Source organism: Bidens hawaiensis, unplaced genomic scaffold (assembly GCF_021521415.1).
Source record: "Bidens hawaiensis isolate Kalapana, Puna unplaced genomic scaffold, B.hawaiensis_p1.1 tig00005189_1, whole genome shotgun sequence".
In the NCBI taxonomy this organism is placed as follows: domain Eukaryota; kingdom Viridiplantae; phylum Streptophyta; class Magnoliopsida; order Asterales; family Asteraceae; genus Bidens; species Bidens hawaiensis.
The window spans coordinates 1,678,813-1,697,614 of NW_027491334.1; positions in this window are offsets into that span (position 1 = coordinate 1,678,813).

Below are 18,802 nucleotides of genomic sequence, written 5' to 3' on the forward strand. Positions count from 1 at the left end.
CTAATATGCTTAAAATAAAAGTATTTTTATCTTCTGATTCTAAGGTTTAAGTCAAGTTGGGGTGGCTGTGGAAAAAATCAAATTATGCCTGAATCAAGATTAGAACTGATAAATCTGGAAATCTTGTGCTTAATTGAACCAAATTAATAGTATCACAGAAAATTTCTGAATCATTTGTTTTGAAAGGTTTAGGTGGACAACAATACCAATGACTAACTTAACACCAGTCATAATAAACGCTGAAAATAAAACTGTGATGGAAGGGCAATTTGGTCAATATGATTCCCTGCTCAAACTCACAAAAATATGTGATCTTTGTATTGATTTCAAGTTTGTAAATATTTGTTGAATTCCATTTGTTATTTGTTTCTTTTGAAAAACCAAAAAGATTTTCTTTTCTGATTTAGTTTCCGACTCTTGATGGGCGGGTGAACTATATCTCTGGGTGTTTTCATGAATCAACAAATCTTGTAAAGTTTCTTCAATTCAAAATCAAAAAGTTCAAAATGTGTATCTGTTTTCAACAAGGTCATTGATTTGGACTTGTTTAAAATAGAAATTTTTCAAAAGTTCAGCCTTATTTAAGTTATTCCTCTAATGTACAAGGACATTAAGTTGTACTTGTGACATTGCATTGGTGTGAATTGGAGATGAAAACAGATGTTATATATGGCAATACTTATGCAACGTATAAGTATTGAGACTTAAACGCTGCATAAGTTATGCGCCATATAAGTCTTACACTTATACGACGCATAAGTAGGGTATATATTTGGGATATACAGCGCATATGTTATTACTTATGCGCTGGACCTTTCAAAACCTCTAAGTTCTACAATCATTCAAGTGTGTAGATTTGAGCTGTATTGGTGATTTACACACCATTCCAGATTGATAAGGTGAGAATGATGATATGGTTTGACAAATTTCATGATGAAAAGTAACAGGATCACAGATAAGTCAGATTTGTTTAGAATAAATCCAGTTGTGATCTAATTCATATCATATAACAGTTAGATTGATGTTACGAGTGTAGTAATAACACTTAATTGGATTATAATAGGTTAAAATTGTTTAGATCTGAAACGTCAGACATGTCAGTTGATATATTCTATATGTATGCTAATTAAACGTTGATAAACCTCCAAATTAAAGACGTAAAAGTGATGAATGTAGTTTAATGAATCTTGTTGAGTGATTGTGATTGTAAAAATTCTTTGCAGATCTGAGCTTTTAAGTTTGGTCAAAACATGGACATATACACCGTATAAGTCTTGACATATGCGGAGTATAAGTTATGCGTTGTCCAAAGTCAATATCCAAACATATACGCTAAATAGGACAGATATGTACATGTGCGTTGTTTAGACATATACGCTGATCACACTTATACATACATATACTAAGCCAGACTTATACATTGGACAATACATACACGTTGATTATGATTTTATGTTTATCTTTTCAGATGGGTAAGAAAGTGAAAATTACTGATCCTAAACACAACATCTGTGATAACTTGAACGAAGAGGATCCCAAAGCTGCAAAATTCAAAGTGATCATGCCATTTCTTAAAAGATCAAGAATTTACAAGGCTATTACACACTTGGCTGATCCGTACGAGAGCATTGTAACTGAGTTCTGGAGTACGGCTAAAGTGTTTGGTACAGATATTCAGGCTACTGTTCAAGGAAAGAAGATTGTGGTTAATGAAGATTTGATTAGAAAAGTATTGAAGTTCGAGGACGAATCGTCTGATCTTGTTGATCTAGATGAGAAGATGGTGAAAGGTTGTTTGCTCAGGATGGGGTATAGAGATTCGTTGAACAAGTTAGCATTCAAGAGGACCACATTGTCTCGACCATACAAGTACTTAGTTCATGTGGTTGTTCATTGCTTGGGACATAGGAAGGGTGGTTATGATGATATCCTAGATTACCAAATGAGTACCATGGCAGCTCTGTGTCTGAATCTGAAGTACAACTTTTCTCAGATGATCCTAGACAACATGAAGATGAATTTCAGTGATGATCAATGGTTACAATATCCAAGATTTGTGCAGATGTTTGTTGAAGATGTATTTCCTGATGTAAAGAAGGAAGGGCCTAAGATTTTTCTTGATCACGTCACTGGTAACAATCTGGCCAAGCTAGCTTCTTATAAGAATGTCAAAGAATCTGATATTCTGAAGTTTAGAGGTTTATTTGGACATTTGAAAATTCCTGATTATGTAGCTCCTACTGATAACAAATGGAGACATGATAATAGTAATTCTGATCGAGCTGAAGAAGAAATATTGATATTGGAATTTAAACCAGTTGGTAAGAGATTCATAAAGGTTGAGTCTGATTCAGAGGGTGAATCTGTTGCACCAAAGAAAAAGAAACAAAAGGTTGTGAAGAAAAAAGTTGTCACTCCAGTCACACAAGAAGAAGTGTATTCAGCGACATCTGAGAAGGATCCCGAGGAAACAGAGTCAGATTCTGAAGGCATGAGAATGAGATTAGCCAATCCACGTGCAAAGTTTGAGAAAAGGGCTGAGAGTTCTAGGAAAAAAAAAGTCTATAGATGATCAAGACGAGACTTACATGCCTAATGAAGTTGTGGAGAAACTGATTAAGCCAAAGAAAGTTCGTATAAAGAAGAGATAAAAAAGGGCTACATCTCCCAAGTTAAAACTGATAGATGAGCCAGATTTTGAAGAACCAGAGGTTATAGTAACTCCTATCAATCCAGCCTTTGTGGTTGAGGAACCAGTTGTCGACTTGGTTAGAGATGACAATGTATTGAAGACACCAGTGGTGGAACCATCTCCACAAGCTCAAGAACCACATGACTCGCCAAAATTAGCTGAAAAAGTTTCTGATTTTAACTTACCGTCTCTGGATGCAAGTTGTTTTGGTGATTTTCCTACTTTTTGTGATCATGATTCATTAAAGGCTACTGTTACTGAGCAAGGAATAAGGATTGACAGTTTGGTAATGGAAAATGAAAGGTTCAGGAATGCAAATGCTGAACAGAAGAAAATTATTGAAGATGGTGAGTTGAGGAGAAAACAACAGGCAGATTTATTGAATCTTCATATGAGATATTTCACGATATTGGAAGAAAAGTTGGGGATTAATCTGGTTGAAGAACTTGGAAGGTCAAAAGATAAAGTGTTCACCAGAGTATATGGTGGTGAAGCTTTTTCTGAAGAAAGTAATTTCAAAGTACAATATGATCAAGACCGGATTGAAGCTAAGGGTAAACGAAAAGTTGATGAACCAACAGTTCGGTTTGAAATTCCAGAGGTTGGTGGATCATCATCAGGGTTTTTTACATGAACCAGAGCTAGTGATTGAACAAATTATTGCTGAACTAGTGATAGAACAGGTTGTGATTGAACCATTAGTTGCAGAACCTGTTAGACCTAATGAGCCAAAAGAGGAAGAGGAAAAAGAAGATGAAGAGTTATTGGATTATGGTGGTTCTCCATCTCATGATGATCATGATGACAATGATCAGGATGATCCAAGTTCTGGTAGTGGTTTAGGTGTGTTATTGGTGCTGGAGCAAGTGCAAGTACTGAGGATGTGATTGAGCTTGTAACTGAAAGCGAACCTGCTCAAGAAACTACTCATTCTGTTGGTAATGTTGATGAGCTGGAGATACTCGATGTCGATCCAATTGCTTATAAGCCTCCTGTGAGATTTTCATCTACTGGAGAAGAATTAGAAGAAGTTGAGATCGAAGTTACACGTGCAGATTTGGCTCGTATGATAAATATTACTGAAGAAGAGTTAGATTTTGATTTTGAGAAGGATATGGGATTAGTTGAAGAGAATGTGTTGGTGAATGAACACATTGTTGAGGAAGAATTGGACAAGGAGCCAGTAACATATGTGAATGTTACTAATCAAGTGTTTCCAGAGTTCGATAAAGAATTTGATTAAAAAATTGAAATGATTAGGCAAGAATTTGATGATCAGGGTAATCCTATACCTGCTAAAGACAATCCAACTGAAGAAGCTGAGGTAAACAGTCAAGAGCAGGAGGAATGGTTTGAAAGGAAGAAAATTGAACCGAAGCGTATATACTTGAATCCAGTCAAGTATTATAAGAAGAAACACAAAGAGGTGAAATCAGGTAAAGTTGTGAGTATAACCTATCTTAAAAGGATTCGAAAGATTGTTGTTCGTAGGACATATGGCGTACAATATTTTGAGAGCCTATGTGAATTAAAATCGTTACCGTGGATGGACGTGGTAGACATAGTTGAGAAAGAACTATTATACTGTCCTAAACATGGAATGGTGAAAGATATCTGGGAGTTTATCAAACGTCAAGCGAAATGCAGATTACGAAGTTGGACTCCTCAAACTCCATATCTTCATGTGTCTAAAGTCAAGAAAGATCCCGAAACGGATGATTTTGTGAAGACCTGGAGGTACAAGCAACCAGAAACTCTAAAAGTGATTCCCATGTACCCGATGGAGCAAGAGTTTCATGTTTGTTTTTGGTGGTGGTACTATGATGAAAACCATAGTGAAGCTTAGATAGTGTTAAACAGAGATGGAGTGTGGGATGTGATAGATGTGATGGATCCGATGTGGTTAGTGAATTGTTCTGAGAAGGATATAGAGACGCTGCATAAGTGCAAGATTCAAGTATCATGTGATAAACATCATTTGTCTGCTATGCAATACCAGAAGGTGATTAAGATTTGTTATAAGTATAAGATTCACTCTGGAGAAGTCTAGAAGAGCAAATGGATTGAGTTTGGTGAAGAGGAAGCAAAGAAGGAGAAGGATAGAGAGGAGGAGATAAAAGAGAAGATAAGGACTACAACACTGAAAAATTTTCAATACAAAGGCGTTGGAGTATCAATTCCAACTAATCAGAACCCCTCATCTAAACGTTCATGAGAAGATATGAGGCGGGAGTATAGAGAAAAGACGTCTAAGAAGAAAGACTGAAGATTGAAGATCGAAGACCTAGCAACATCCAAGGGGGATTTGTTAGAGCATAATGTCTATTGCTAGGGTCTTAGATGTATTAGATATGATTGTACAGGGCTAGAATTATCAAATGTATAGTTTGTGTTTGTGTATGATAGTCAACGCATATCATATGCGGCGTATATGATATACGCCGTATATCATATACGGACTTGAGGAGCTTGTTCATGTTTCCTCTAAATAGGGGACTTATGCGTTTCTACTCAAACTTTTAGTGAATGTTAGAGTGAGAGAGTAGAGAGAGAAAGTTGCTACAAAGTCATATCTTGTAATCTTTGAAGTTATCAATGAAGAATATGCTTAATGTTTACTTGTTTTGTTCACTCTCAATGAATTTCGCACTTTGAGATACAAGCTGTAACATCTAGAGATCCTAATTGTTGTATACATCAGCATGGCATCCTCTTTCATTTATTTATTCTCAAACAGAGAATGTTACAAGTCTTCCCTCCTTAAAAAAGTTTTGTCCCCGAAACCTATCCATTACACAAACAACTAAGGATAGAACTTACGCATTTCTTCCTCGACTCCCCATGTTGCATCAGATCCTTTACGGTATTTCCAAACCACCTTTACTAACGGAATGACCTTGTGACGAAGTCGTTTGTCCTTACAATCAACAATTTCAACTGGCTGCTCGGCATAATTCAATCGTTCATCTATCTCTATGTCCATTAACGGCACGTGAGACGTGTCGTCCACGAGACACTTCCTTAAGTGAGAAACACGAAAGGTAGAGTGAATGCCTTCCAGTTCTGTAGGTAGATTGAGCTTATACGCCACTTCTCCTACAAGGGCTACGATCTTGAACGATCCAATATATCTTGGACTCAACTTTCCTCTCTTCCTAAAACGAATAATACCTTTCCACGGCGAGACCTTAAGGATCACGTTGTCTCAAACGTAAAACTTGATCGGTCGTCGCCGCTTATCGGCATAAGACTCCTGACGGTCTTGAGCAGCTTTCATCCTTGGCTTGATTTGATCAAACCTAGAGTAGGTTTCTTGCACAACTTCTATACTACCGATCTCCATCTGACCAATCTCTCCCTAGCATTATGGAGTTCTACAACGTCTACCATACAACATTTCGAATGGAGGCATACCAATACTCGAATGGTAGCTGTTGTTGTAAGAAAACTCTGGTAAGTGAATATGATCATCCCAACTTCCTCAAAAATATAACACGCATGCAGGTAGCATATCCTCAAAGGTTTTGATAGCCCGCTCCGACTGTCCATCTGTTTGAGAATGATATGTTGTGCTGATGTTCAATCTTGTTCCCATTGCTTCATGGAACCTCTTCCAAAATTTGGAAGTAAAGCGGGTATCTTTATCGGATACAATCGACAATGACACCCCATGCTTCGTTACAACTTCTTTGAACACATTCACTAATGTTTCTGATGAGATGGCCTCTCATATAGGCAGAAAGTGAGCACTTTTATTTAAACGGTCCACAATAACCTAGATGGTATCATGATTCTTAGCTGCACACGGTATCTTAGTTATGAAATCCATGATGATGTATTCCTATTTCCACTCGGGTATCTCCAAAGTCTGCATCTTCCCATACGGTTTCTGGTGCTCTGCTTTGACCTGCAAACGAGTTAAGCACTTACTGACGTAGTCCACCACTTCATTCTTCATACCCTACCACCAATATTATCTCTTTAAGTCTTGATACATCTTGGTGGATCCCAGATGAATCGAGTATCGAGACTTGCGAGCCTCGTCTAGAATTTGACCTCTAAGATTCCCATGTCGTGGAATCAACATCCGATTGAATCTGATCTTAACACCGTGCGTATTATCTATCAACTCAGTATACGGCCCAAAATTCCTCTTCTTCTTCATCAACCCCTCATCTACAAGCATTTCCGTTTATACCTTGCTAATCTCTTCAAAGAAATCTGAGATGATAATCAACTTATAAGACTTCACTGTTGCTATTACTTCTTCATTCCTACGGCTTAAGGCGTCAGCAACTACATTAGCCTTACCCGGGTAATACTTGATATCACAGTCATAGTCTTTAATCAATTCTAGCCATCTTCTCTGTCTCATATTTAACTCTTTCTGCTCGAATAAGTATTTCAAACTTTTATGGTCCATATAGATAGTACACTTAGTACCATACAAGTAATGTCTCCAGATGTTAAGACCATGCACTACAGCTACTAACTCCAAATCATGCGTCAGGTACGTACTTTCGTGAACTTTCAACTGACTTAGCTTCCTAGCTTACCGGTTTATCCTTTTTAAACTCGATATTGCAGTCACCGAGTGGTGTTCATGAGTGTTAGCTGTTCAAGGTAGCTTGTTCATGAAGCCCTCGATGATATGCTCTTTTCATGACTTAACAAGTCTCATCTCATATTGGGAGACGTTGATACATACTATTTTAAAGCTACTATTTACTTTAACTTATCAAGTCGTGCCTCACATGACTGTCATCCACAGAAGCATTGATAACGTAATTCAATCCATAACATCATATTCAACCACGAGTCTAAAATTAAATTTAAACAATACATATAAAATCCTTAATAGTCATACATGACTTAAAACTTAAAACGAAATAACTTGTTCTTCTTGAATGCTCCCTTCTACTGTGATCAAACAACCAGTGAGCTCTAGGCATTCCTCTTACCTCCATCTCCCGCCCTCGGCTTCTTACATTCCTTCGCCTCATGACCACCAGGTCCACAATTGAAACATTTATGGTTGTTCCTGCATTCCCAGGAGAAATACGCGTTTGAACCAAACCCACACTCACCACCATGAACCTTTCCACACATGTGACAAACATCAGTACCAGCACCCCACTTGCACTCACCACCATGTATCTTACCACAAGTCTTGCACTATTTCCTCTTCCATGTCTTCTGCTTCTTATTCTTGGGATTCTATATTTGCGTACCGGCTCGTTTAGCTGGAGCAACCCACTCCTCCTCCTACTTCTCCATGGTTCTTGCATGGCTCTTAGTAGACCTTTCTTGTTAGAGACTCTTCACTGCGGCAGCTACTGCTAGAGTAATGGAAGCTTGAATAGCAAGGTCGAGCTGATACTCGTCTTCACGTACAGTCATGCTTCTCTCTTCACTAGGTTCAGTAATCGGTTCTTTAGAGGGTATTCGGTTAACACGTGGCCTACCACGGCGCCCCGTGTGCCCTCCTCGCTCAGCAGTCGTCTTAGCACTTGCAAACTTGTGTTCGTTGAACAAAATTTTCAGGAAATTCTAAAACTGAGAACCTGCAATACAAAACTCGAAATGAAGTCTTAGAATTGAAAAATAAAATCAGTAAATTTAGAGACTCATCATTTCTTTTGAAAGAAATAATTGAAGTTAACCATTCACATCAAAAGAATGGGAAAGCGGGTTTAGGTTTTGTGGAGGTTCCTCCACCTTTCAAGAGTGACTACACGAGCATTCCCGAGGTCGTTAAGCCAACTACTACCTCGGAAAAGGCCGAAGTCAATCATAAAAATACTGAAAATGTTGAATCAATGAAACCAAAGACTCATGAATCAGTGCACATTAAGAGTAACTTAGTCTTCACTGAGAATGAACTCGATGGTTCGATCGAGGAATTGAATGAACCAGAGGAGATTGTGAAAAATAAGAATATTCCTTCTGACGATCACATCCTCTGTGTACCGGAAGAATTCAAACAAGCGGTTTATGGTTTGAAATCTTCTATCAATTCATTGAACAAACCAAAGGTTTTTGTTAATATAAAGAAATCAGACAACCAAAAGTGTCTGATGAGGACTTAATGATAATCCTCAAAACGAGCGTAAAGTAAACAAAGGCCGAGTTTTTAAGTTAAAAGGACTGAACAAGGTCTTCTCGGACAAAGAGGTTCCTTTGAACTTATTGAAACCCGAGATGATCGAAAGCGTCTACAATGACGATATGTCCGAAGTTACCAAGCTTGAAAAACAGTTTCTTAAATCAAAATAATCTAAAATTCAAGCTAAACCAACTGTGACTACTTTTACAACTATAAAAATTGTAAAATCTTCAGGTTTGGAGAGTTCATCTAACACGACAAATCTTGAATTTTATAAAAATAAAAAGGGACTAAAGGACACGGTTTCAAACATGGTAACTCAGGACATTCCAAAGGTTGAAGTTGTTCAACCGAAGCCTAAAAATAAGACCAATGTTACACCACAAAAGATTTTGGATACACGTCTGTGTTTCAAATATGGTGAAATAGGTCATGTTGTGAAAAAATGTAAGGCTAAGGTTGAAAATGTCAAACAAACAACAAAAGTAATACTCCGGTTGTTGACATTAAACGACAACCTATGCAATCGAATGTGGACTAGTCATTCATAATTTATTCGAACATTAACCCAAGAAAAGTGGTTCGGGTTGATACTCTTAACGTATCAAGCAAATTTGTTGACTTTGCGCAACCGATTTGTAAAAATATGGATTTGGGAGTGATTCGGGACGGTTACTTGAAAAAGAAAACCAAGAAACTGAACACTTACTCTCAAGTGCCTCAATCATTTCCGAATTCAAGTTTTAAAGTAAATTTTTCTCCAAAATTATCAAAAGGAGAGCCCAAGGCTGAGGCTTGGGCTGCCTTTTTGAACTAATCATTTACTTCGTGTGCAGAGTTCATCTAGGTCTATATCGGGCGATAAGTGGATATTGAACAGCGGATGTTCCCGCCATATTACCGGAAACCTGGATCTCCTTAAAAACGCTCAAGGCATTCAGGGAGGTTATGTGGCTTTCGCGGGTAACAACAGGGTAATGATTACCAAGGATGGAGAATTCTCGAATGGACGAATTACGTTCGAGAAGGTAAATTATTGTGAGAAGGTAGATCATAATCTGTTGAGCGTTTCATAGATTTGTGATAGAAAGTACACTACCATCTTCACGGATAAGGAGTGTGTAATCCTTCAGCCGGGATACACTATTCCTAAAGAAATGGTTGTCATGCAATCTCCCAGATCGAATGATATTTATGTCCTCGACATGAGTACTAATGTAATAGTTTCACCTTCTGAAACTTGTTTTGTCTCTAAAGCGACGGAGAAAGACTCGATTTTATTGCATTGACGCATGTGACACATCCACATTCGTAAAATGAATCATCTGATTGCGAATGATCTTGTGGATGGTGTATCCTTGAAACATTTCAGATTATCTGACCATTGCGTTGCCTACAAGTAGGGGAAGCAGTAGAATAAGTCACACCCGAGCAAATCGATTAACTCGATTGAAAATCCACTAGAAAGACTTCACATGTTTTTATTCGGTCCAGTGAATCGGGCTAGTATAGCAGGTGAATCGGGCTAGTATAGCAGGGTCATTCAAATATACATGGAAAGCTCATAAGAGGTCAACTCATTGGATATTTTTCGTTATTTAATTTGGTATCTCAAGCTACCATGGAAAGCCCAATCCAATAATATTTTATTTTTTAATTTAAACAAGCATTGTTTATTCATTTAAATATCTCAAGATTATTCACATTATTTTAATTCTCGACTTATCCTTAAGTCATGGTGAATCACTAGCACAATTTTATTTAAATTCACATCTCTATTATCTTGCATCAACTCATTCACACAACTTACCCATCATCTTATAAAATTTCATCTTTGATCCTCATAGAATATTTTCCCTAAGAATCCATCATCGTGATTAACGTCGTTCATCTGCTGCTCACGATCACCATCTGACTACTAGAATCGCCAAGGAGTTTCCTGCTGCTCTTATAGATGACCATGTTAAGGATGGAACTTGTTCTCGAAAGGACTCTAAACCTACCCTGATAAAAACTAATATCAAAACCAAATTGCCCCGAACAAGAAATCTTATACTGATTCATACCCGTTATGCTCCACTTGCAATTATCATTTTGTAATATTATTTAAATTATCTTCTCCTAGTTATTTCATTCCGTCATGTTCTCAAACTATAAACTATCAAGCGTATTTCAATCTTTACCCTCAACTTTAACTATAAACATTTTATTACTTCTTATTTTTCTTCATCCTCATGTTACTTTTCATAACTTATCTTCCATCTTATAAGTCTTTATTATTAAAATTAAATTATTGTAATTTTATTATTAAACTGAATTTTTCATCATTCAAATTTAATTTCCACTATTAAATTAAATCTCTCATTAATTAATTTTTATCATTAATTTGACTTTTTGATTGAATCTCCATGGAAATCCACATATAACTCAATCACTCACTTTATTTATTGACATTTTCACGATTATTGTTGAAATTTCATTTTTATTAAGTTTAGTTATTTAGTTGAAATTAAACGGTGGTTCGTAAATATTTCAACTCCCTACTTTGATTTTCGATACATCTTGAGAATTTTGTAACGATTTAATGATAACTTCGTTAGTTGTTAGAATAGTCATGGTGATTCATGCATTTCTAACATCGCGTTTCTCTTATTTTATTGTATTATATCAAATCTCATTTTCAATTTTCACTATTAACTTAATATTCGCTATTTACTTAAAGTTCCATGATAAACCATGGATAATTCAATCTACTTATTTCATATTATTTTTATACGATTTTCTAGAAATAGTAAGATTTCTCAAAATTCGTGGATTCTTCAATTACCCAGCTTATATTATGTCTTATTTTGAAGATTTATTTGCAATAGGACTATCTCGGTGATTCGGGAATATCCGCTTCCCAATTTAATCTATTAACGATTTATTCGAATACGTACGTTTTCGCATTTTCATTAATATTTCAATTACTATTTACCATTTATTATTATATTTTAATTTTGTAATTTGGATGATCTCATCTCAAATTCACATATTTGCAATGTTATAACTTTATATCAATTTCTATTTAAATCTCATAAGCTTCTCAGTTAATCAAACTCGATTCATCAAAATCTTCGTTAAATTTGTTTAAAATTTATAATCTCGGTCTTAAGAATTTCATTCCTAATGATTTCGATATTTAAAAATTTTACATGTCATTGCTCATTTTAAGATTTGTTGTTAATTAAAATTTGGCGCATTTCATTTCATGAATCAAGTTTCTTTTATCTATCGAGGTTAACTTCCTATAATATCCTACTCTTAACTTATTATCATTTATGATGATTCATTTCAGATGTCTTCTTCAAAAATCCATTTCAATCTTCAAAATTTATATTTTTGCAATAAAAGATCTTTTAGAAAGTATAATGCTTTATTAATTAACTCGAACATTCATTTTTTAGAAGTGTTTCATGCATTGATTATCTTTTGGATTTATATTTAAATTTATCAAAACTTTTGTTACTCTCAAAATTTTATTTTTCAATGTTTTATAAACCACATGATGGGACGAATTATGCGGACCATCCGACGATAAAAGTAATTATGGTCGCGAACATAATTATTCAATCCCTCGCATGGAAATCATAATACGTAAAATTGTGTGTCATGATCTAGAACCGAAAGTAGTTCGAGTAACGGTACAAATGATTTGATGATAAGGACATGGTGGATACTCCGCTGGTACATCCTATATATAAGTGCCCTTACCGGATTTTCATTTGGAGCCTTGCTTTGGCTATTGGAAGTTATATGTTATGATAATTTTAAATTTTATTTAAAAATATTTTCCTTAAATATTTAACACAATTTTGTTTTAGTTTTTCTTAATTTCGGGACGAAATTCCCTAAAGTAGGGGAGACTATAACATCTCGGATTTTTCATATTTGTTTATACCGATTCGAGAATCTAATTCCGATCTTTCAAACTATTTAAAACTTGTATTTATTGATTTTAAACTTGGTTTAACTTATTTTATAATTTTAGAACTTTCATTTATGCTAAATAACCCTAAACAGTCTTTAAAATCGCTTAAAATGGCTAAGACTTGCATTTTCGGGAACTGCATGGACTAATTTTGCCAACTCTTTCCTATTTTCGATTAAGTTGTAAACTCCAATAAATGTTACTGCATGTCAAATTTCGTTTTATTCTTGTCAAAACCAACTTTTGATTGTTAATTGGTTCGATTCTGTCATTTATTGATTATTCGATTTCCTAATAAACAAGTCTTAACCCTTAATATTTAAACAAGGCATATCATAAAACCCTAAATTGTTACATCAATACTAGCCACCATATCTATAATCCACGAAATTCCTTTACCCATTGTCGGTTTCTTCAATTTCTTCAGGTTCTTCAAGCCTTCGTTGACTTTCAAGCTTCAAGACCCTTTGACCTCGATTATCTCTTGTTCCATTCATCGTTCGGGTAAGTTGTCTTCTCCAATATTGTAGATTTTTATCTTTAGAACAAAATCCCTCAATCAATTTTGCCGATTGAGGGAGTCTCGGTGGTCAATTAGACTCAAACCCGTTTAAGGGCAAAATAGTCAATTTCTTTGACTAGTCAACTTCTCATGCTTCTGGTCAGAACCGACTTTCGGTCCAGAATACTTTTATTTTTGTCTCTTGATTTTAAGGATACTGGCAAAAACCTGACTTCCAACTCGCTGTTTGGATTATGGTCAGTACCAGCTCGCTTAAGCGTTTAATTTAACATAACCGGATTTCTAGAAGTCCATTTAGAACGGTTCCAGTAGCAACGAGTTCGGTCTTACTCATATTTTCTTATCTCAAAATTTCAGGCTCGGTTGGTTTATTTCATTCGACGGATTAGAAGATGGTCCATTTTATTCCTAACTCGTTTATCATTAATATTATTCACTAGCCTTTGATTTAAGGTGAGTTTGATCATTCCCCTTTCTTTTACTGTTTTTAAACTTTTTGGGGACATATCCAACCAATCACAAAACCAGAATCCTGATCTTTTGCAATGCAACATGCTGTCAACATCAAAAACACCAATGGGCTAACTACCCATAACATAAAAAAAACATATGGCATTACCGGGTTCTGTTCTTGAGTCATATGAGTGCCTCATCATTTGGAGAATTGGTAATTTTAATATGACCATAGGCAGATCCAGAAAATTCTCTTAGGGTATGCACAAAATAAACCGGGTACTAAAAATGGGTCGGGACAATAAGAACAGGGCCAGTCAACCATTATGTAGGCCTTAGATTTGGATTTTTAGATTAGGTGGGGTTCAACCAAATAATGTAATACTATTCAAATTTAACAAGTTAGTAGTTACACTCACGAACCAGGAGATTTCTACTGGAGGGCCACACTAATTTTCGTTTACATTTATCAAACCAATTATTATAAAGAACTAGGTAATAAACCGCCACGTTGCGACAGTGCAAGACACGTGTTCGGTCGGTATTGGTTAGATTCGTTACGGTGACGACAAACGAAAAAGAAATTTAGACAACGGCTAGGATAGAAAATCGAATAGACTTATAAAACAAGCATGTCTAAAACGACGATATAGCTGGTTTGATAGTCTTTTTGGCCATAAGCACGGATTATAGGGTTTAAACGACGTTTTTACGATTCAAAAGTTCGGTTTAATACCCTAGCCAAAACCCTAAGTTTCAAGGCTGCCATATTGATGAAACATGCTTAGTTAGTGAATAGGACCTGTACTTAGCTTGTATAGAAGCACAAGAACCCGGAAATTGGATTAAGAGAGCAAAAACGGGTAAAAACCGTAAAGGTAGCGTCGAATTGCTCGATTACGGGCTGTTTAGGATTCGATTATGATGTGCATATTGTTAGGTTATAAAATTTTGTAGGGATATCTGGGACCATATGATTGAGTCCATGTCCAAATTTGGTAATTTTTCGACCATCCAAGTATGTTTAGCGAATTTATTACCGATTTGGGACGTTTATTTGGAAAAAATACCTAAAATGCTTGAAAAATTATGAAATTTTATGGGAAACTTTTATTTTGTATAATATGATCACATATTAAATATGGGGTCATTTGGAAAACCCTAGGTATGTTTTGTGGATTCGCGTTTATTCGAGTTTTTATAGTCGTTTTTGGCAAAAGTGTTAAGTTATGGAAATTGTTCAGGGTGTTTTGGAAAGTATTCGGATCACTCAGGAATTTTTTGGATTTTTCGAAAATCGTTTGGTATAAACAGACGATATTCTGGCTAAATATAGCATATAAAATGATATTTTATAAATTAATAAATCAGTAAATAATTCCAGAAATACTTTTATAAAAATCTACATATTTTAATTGATAAGTGGCTAAATTTTCATAATTTATTGATTAACAGATAATTAATTGTGCTAATTTGAAAATTAAAAAAATTCAATTTCGATAAAAACCAACGAGTTCGTGATAAACGAACCTGTTGGGATATCAGAGCATCAAGAATGATCAAAAACTATATTTTTGTACTAATTAAGTAAAAACGAACTTTTTATAAGAAATCCGAACAATTTGGGTGAATTGTGCGTGTTTTTCTCAAAACCAAACTGAATAAACGGAAATGAGCCCCGTAGCAAATCCAGACCCCTAAATTGTGATCTTTCTTTATAACTTAATCATCTTAGCAATCAACACATTTACCCAAGTTTACATCCCCGTAACTATTCTCTAAACATGTAAACGAACAACTTGGCCCAGCTGGTTAAACGGGGAAACTGAGCCAAGTTTGGTTTTAAGTACTGGACATTGAACAACATCATAATCTAAACCTATTAACACTTTCTGGGCATGACATCCATACCCAGACTAGATATACAGCCTAGTATAGTATAAAGATTATAATAATATTAAAATATTAATATTATTATAATATTGTTTATAGGGACTAAGTAAGAGCGAGTCAGACGAAATGCGAACCGATACAATAGTGAACATCTATTAAACTGTGAGTTTTATAACCCCACTTTTAAACTGTTTTTACGAATTTTTGGGGTGAAAAATATGTTGATACATATCTATATACTCGGAATTGTTTGATGATGGGAATTATCTAAGTGCTAACACACGAAAGTCCCCACTAACACACTGATTAACTTCGAGCCAGTGGCTTGTGAATAGTACTATTGGTTTGACAAACCCAAACGGAGCCAACATGGTTTGCTGAGACCTTAATGTCGTTTGCACATGACTATAATTAAACAAACACGCTATGTAGTGTTATAGCTACTCGGGGCATGTTGTGGGCGGAATGGGGGCCACAGTGGTTGATTGAGTGTGGGAAATGAGGCGCAGCATGAACAATCAAGGCTTCACTATAGCTTAGCATAATTACATAATAACATACAAACAAACGTACTTGTGAACGTACATACATACATACTTGCGTATTTACAAACTATAGGTTTTATACGCACAACTGATTACTTGAAACTCGTGAAACTCACCAACTACTTGTAGTTGACCCGTTTTAACATGTTTTTCAGGCATACCGGACGTGGGCTAGAAAGTCAATGTGCTACGTGTTTGAGTTGCGATCAATGTTGGGTAAGTTTATGCAAGTGTGCTAGTAAGAAGTAAACCCGCTTAACGGGATGGATTTAGTTTGTATCACCTAGTTGTAAACGAAGTTAGATCAATGTAAAATATTGTAAATTACTTTGTATTGTTCTTTATAAACAATGTGGTTGATACCAGAGATGTCTGTTACATTTCCGTTTTACGCTTCCGCAATTTGCTAACTGGGGTGTGATAGAAGTTGGTATCAGAGCCATTGGTTATAAAGGATTAGGTTATCCCTTAGGATACCTTAAATATAACTGTAGGCTCGATTAACTCTGAGAAAATAAATAATAATATAATATTATATACTGATGAATGCCGGGATGAACTCGAGGGGCGAGTGAGTTATTATGGTCCGGAACATAATAACAGAATTGTTTGCACGAGGGAACTCGGGGAGAAATTGCGGGACTTATCACTAGGTAAACATGGCAACATATGTGTATAAAAGATAATGTTAAGTGTATATATATATATATAACAAGCATACGTGCATATCTGGAACAAGGTGTACGAATACGTGTACGTACTGTATTATTGATAATAGTAAATCTTATTGTAATGAATATTATATTCGATTATAATCAATATTAATTCTTATTATAATTAAAACTATATTTTATTAAAACTAATTTATATCATAATTAATGTTATATCTGGTCATAACAAATAAAATATTTTATTTGGCCTTAAGTAATAATATTCTCTACTCTGATTCCTGTTATCGAAAAATATTATTTTTATGACAAATTGTTGAACCGAAAGATATCGAGATCGGTAGCCTCATATCGGATGAAGAACCGATGTTACCTACAAGCGAGAATTTTGATAAAGCTTTATCAAGTCCAAATTGAATCTTATTGTATGATCGAACCACAGACCGAGCGTAAATTCAAGGCCCAGAAAGGAACCGTGGAAGGTATGATCTACATAAGATCATCTCAAGGGAACACAACACTTCTCGATTCGGTCCTAATATTTATCTCAAATATCAGTTTCTAACAGTAAAATGAACTGTTTTCTAGTTGTCTTTCCACTTCCGTTATTAAAAAATAAACACTACTCCTAAGAAAATACCTAGTAATAATTCTTCTAGATGCTTCCGTTATTAAAATGAACTGTTTTCTAGATGCAAACTGTTTTCTAACAGTAAAATGAATAGTAAAATGAACTGTTTTCTAGATGCTTCCGTTATTAAAAGAGTACGGTTTATCAAATTATAAATAAAATAACTATCCTATTGAATTTTCAACGATATAATAAACCATTACCACCTACATATATCATACACCAGCTATAAAAATAATAATTCTTTTATACCTCATTAGTACCACCGACGTTGATGAACCCTCCTTAACTAATAAATTTATCAAATCATCTGTGTACGAGTATCTCCAACCACTCATATATTGTTGCCACTCCGATCGATTTATCATAGAAGAGAAACTTCACGCTTGCGGACCAATGATGTGTCTTGGCTTGTAGAGAACATACTTACTCCCAACTAATAAATCACCATTTTTAGTAGACTCAGCATGCTTATGGTACCGAATGACCTGATGAAAGAATATCCTATAGTTACATTTAATAGCATCTAAAGGTCAAGGGGAGTATACCAATGCCTCCTGATTATAACATACTGTTTAAACGCATAACGAACAAATGTCCACTCACGGGAGAGGCAATTACCCAATAGTGGGATTATATCGGAATAATGGTTGTGCAAGTTATGAACTATTCATGATTATTATAATGTGTGCCCGGATAGACAAGGATAGTATGACACTATTGTGTATAGTTTCGATACTCCATGCAAGCATATGGTAGTGTGCTATGTTGATATGGAAGACGATGTGGATATTTTTACAAAATCGGTTAGTAAAACACACACAGTGTGGCTGGTAGTTGACGTGAATTCGATCGATATTGGTACGACACAGGAAATAAAAAAATAAATAAATAAATTCGTTAACGCTAAAAATACAACTAACATATTAAAAAAATTCTCGCGATACAGCATTGAACCATTGCGAATTAGGCCGGTAGCGATGCTAACGCTACGAAATCGCTAACATAATTTAGTATGTTAAAAATCACGTCTCTTTTCAAAGTAATTAACATATTTATTTTTTTCGTTAAAAAAAATGTTTAAACCGCTCACTAAAAAAAATACTTTAAACTGCACATGGCAAAACATAAATTAAGGATCATTTATCTTCTAAAACCTATGCATGGCCAAAAATTAATTAAACAGTCAAAAAAAGAACAAAAACTCTTCTAAAACTTATGCATGGCAAAAAATTAATTAAACAGTCAGAAAAGAACAAAAACTGCTCACACAGGGTTTCGAACATGAGCAAAACAAATTGTTCAACTTTACCAAAAAAAA